Genomic DNA, 3,961 nt, shown 5'->3' on the forward strand with positions numbered 1-3,961 from the left:
TGCATGTGTGTGTGTTTTGTTTGTGTGTGAGAGAGCGTAGGCCGTTTTTTATTTCAAAAATTTCAGGTGTAGGGGTAGCTGCTCTATTGACATTCGTCAGAAGAGCTTTTCTTACACCGATTTTCCGCGTCCCGCCGTGTGTCCAGCCATCAACTTTTCCCTTCCTTCTACAGTTTTGATTGAATTGTTCTGGAACGTGGTACAATAAATTTCAGGGGTATTATCCACAAACTGATAGAAATATTTTTGAAACATTTGAACAGTTATTTCAATTTTTATTAAATTAAAGGGACATACCCTAGTCTTTAAACTCTAAGGCATATTTTTTACTATTAGAGACGTTTTTTGATAACTGAAATAATACTTTACTTAGATTTTATTGTTTAGATTATCCCTTTCCGTACATTCGAAGTGTTTTTGGTTATCCTGGTGTTTTTAATATCACAAAATGCATTTTTCATATTTTTAAAAAACGCACGTGCGTCTGAGAGGTAACAATTGTGGAGTCGAGTTTTAGTCTGTTTATAGGTAGTGCTAGACCAAATAACTTCCGGCTGGGTCAAAGTTGGAGGTGCACCGAACTTTTGATAGAGAAGTGAACACCACAAGTCCTGTGATTGGTTATAAATGTGAGTGTGTTGGTTGTAAAAAATAATAGTTTTATCTGGGTTAAAAAAAAATGCAATTTTATTTCATCTAGTACCAATGTGTCAAGTAGCCTTGTGCTTGAAACATGTATGGGGTACCTGTAAAAAAAAGTACTCGAATTTTGTGCGGAACTAGGGTAGTGATAGACACTACCCGTTATCTCAGAAACGAGCAGCTTGACCCCCATTTTTTTCTGATTCACTTTAAGTGTGAGGGGTGGTAGTATTTATATCCGTGGCGTTTATGTCGGTTGATACGTTGCAGGTAGGAGTTTTAGCCACATATGTTACTATTGTCGTCTATGGGATTTGATTTGGTAGTATACACCCTCTAGAGGGTATTTCACCATTTCAAAATCACAGACTCATGTTTCACTCAATTGTAACTATATCCAAATGTGTTACAGGTTTGTAGATTAACCAAACGTAGTGTTAATTTTTCATGGGCTGAAACTAAGGTATTTCCGTTTACCCCCCCCCCCCCCCCCCAAAAAAAAAAAAAAAAAAAAAGAGAGAGAAAAAAAGAAAACAGAAGAAAACCCACAAAACAACACAAATTGAAAGTTTCAAAATCTGTCTCCTATAGTTTTGATCGGATTATTCTGAAAGTTGGTAATCTGATTCTCTGGGGAAGTCTTCAGAAACTAATAGACATTGGCGTATGAGCTCCCACATTTGTAGGGGGCAGACTGGTTTGACATTTTTGAATTTCTATTAAATATTCAAAATAAGGTTTTCTTTACAAATTAAGCAACTAACTACCGGTACTCTATAAGACCAATTGCCTTTTGGTTTTGTTTGTTTGCTTTGTTCTTGTTTATATATAGGGAAAGCTTTCTTAGTCGTGCGGGGCATTTTATATTCTAAAATTTTCGAAAATGTAAAAAATAATAATTTCCCAAGCGGGGAATCGAACCCCGGCCGTCGCGGTGAGAGCGCGAAATCCTTTTTTTTTTTTTTTTTTTTTTATCTTTTTATTTACAAATTCAACAATTCACATTCAATAAATAAAATATATATTAAAGCAATAAATACGCACACACAAGAACCATTCACTGAACTACTCTGACCTCTCGCGCTCATTCATACTGATTTTATCCATTAATATATATATTATCATCATTTCTTATAAACATTCAAAAAATAAATTAAAAAATAGTAATTTCATTCACTTCTCAAACGTCTGTTTTATAAACACCAGCAATTAAAGTTCTAAACAGGTTTTAATTTTTTTCCATTTGGATCAGTGTCAATTCCTTTTCTTTTTCTTTCCTCGGCTAACCTCCTAATAAACGCTTCATTAGGTCGATCGACCATTCTCCTCCTTCTGTATTTTCTGTTTTGAGAGTCATGGTGTTCAGTGTTCTCCGATTGATCTCTGTCCGTGCGTGGTAAGCGGTCACCCATTGTCTCGGTTCTTTCATTCCCAACATTTGAGCTTCTGTTTTTAACAGGTGAATCAGTGACTCGCTTCACACTAGTATTGTCCGATGTCTTTCCTTCTTCTGTCTTTGTTCCTCTAACCTCCTCATTGTCTTTAGCTGGCTTGGCATGCTTCACTGACGGGGCTCCTTTAGGGATCGAAATTACTTTTTCAATTACCTCATCGTCCATATTTTCTTCATCAGAACTGTGTTCCTCTCCATTACTTGTATATTCCACATCAGAATCACATTCCTCACTACTTCTACCGTCCTTACAACTACACTGAGAATGTCTCTTGTTACACTCACCACACTTTAACTTTTCACAAAACTGTTTTATATGGCCAGTTTGTTTACAAAAATTGCACACAATATCTGGACAAAACTTCATGACATGTGAATCAGATAAACAGTTCCAGCATACTTTTGTTTGACCACTGTGTATTACCCGAAAAAACATGGGTCCTTCTGCAGTATCAAACTTCACAGAATATGGCATCGATTTGACATTTTCCGGAAATTTCACCCTTACATAACGTGTTCCATCAAAAATGGGAAGTCCAGCATGTTTCCGCCTTTTAATGTCAGATATTACCGCAATCTTGTATTCATTTAGTTTCTTGACAATGTCATCATCAGTTACATATGATGGTAAATGCATAAAAGACACCACCACTGTGTCAGAAAACAACATGCTACAGTTAAAATCATGTCCATTGAACGAAAAACCATCGACTACCAACCTCGCATTTTCTTCGCAATCAAAAGTCACATCCAGAATGTTAGCATATTTGGGAACAATCGCCAAAACTGTATTCTCACCAGTAATATCTTCCAAAGCTTTGTAAATGTCATCAATCTTGTGTTTTAGATTATCCAAAACATCAACAGAAACTGTGCATTCCTTCCTGTACCTCGCACCCAAAATGGGCCTCTTCTCTCCACCGTTGACCGAAGTCGACATCACAAAAGTCAGATTTTTTTAAAAACTAAAAAAACCCTGACAATACATAACTTTCCTATCAAAAAAAAATCAAGTCTCTCGCATTTCAGTAAAAAACAAAACACACATCTCCAAACAATAAAACCGAAAAAACCAAGAGCACTCTGAAACACGTCTTATCACAACAAATACACAACCGGAAGTCACAATATAATAATTTCCCAAGCGGGGAATCGAACCCCGGCCGTCGCGGTGAGAGCGCGAAATCCTAACCACTAGACCACTTGGGAAGCTGTTGTTACATATCAATTTGTAGTTACTCTTTCTGACCCCATTTTACAAATGCCATTTTCAAATAACACATTTACAGTTACCAGTTAGTTATTCAGTGTTATCATGACATGCAACCATGCTCCCTACTGACCTGATAATTCGAAGTGTTATCATGTCACTAGGAAGTGTTATCATGTTACTAGGAAATGAGTTGTGCGCATGACGAATGTTTGGTCAATTTTCAGGTAGATGTTTTCTAATTTTTCAAACATGCATTTACAATGGTCAATAATTGTTGAACTGCATAAATAAATATGACATTTACACTTTCTGTAACATCAAATTACCTCTTATTTTTCAATTCGCTCCCATTCGGAATTAGCCAGTGTTTTTAAATTAAACATTTTGAACATTTACATTGGGAACAGCGGCTGACGTCACAGTTACTAGCAGCCAGTCATGTCGATCTTCAGGTCACACATAAACTCGAGTATATTTTCACAGAAAACTGTACAAAAACGGTAATATGACACAAAAGACTTTGAAATATAATCAAAGTATTTTATTTAAAATTTGGAAACATAACTGTTAGGCTGGCTATGCCATTCCCAAGATGCTTTTTTGGGCACCTGCTATTGTCCGACTTCCGGAAGTAGTTTCTACACGATAAAACT

At 36.3% G+C, this 3,961-nt stretch overlaps 1 non-coding gene across 1 annotated transcript; it reads right to left on the reverse strand.

The window, feature by feature from the left end:
- Positions 1–3,232: 3,232 nt before the first annotated feature.
- Trnae-cuc lies at positions 3,233–3,304 on the reverse strand. Its single transcript has one exon. It is a non-coding gene; the product is annotated as a tRNA-Glu (tRNA).
- Between the last annotated feature and the right edge of the window lie 657 nt (positions 3,305–3,961).

Source organism: Gigantopelta aegis, chromosome 9 (assembly GCF_016097555.1).
Source record: "Gigantopelta aegis isolate Gae_Host chromosome 9, Gae_host_genome, whole genome shotgun sequence".
In the NCBI taxonomy this organism is placed as follows: Eukaryota; Metazoa; Mollusca; class Gastropoda; order Neomphalida; family Peltospiridae; genus Gigantopelta; species Gigantopelta aegis.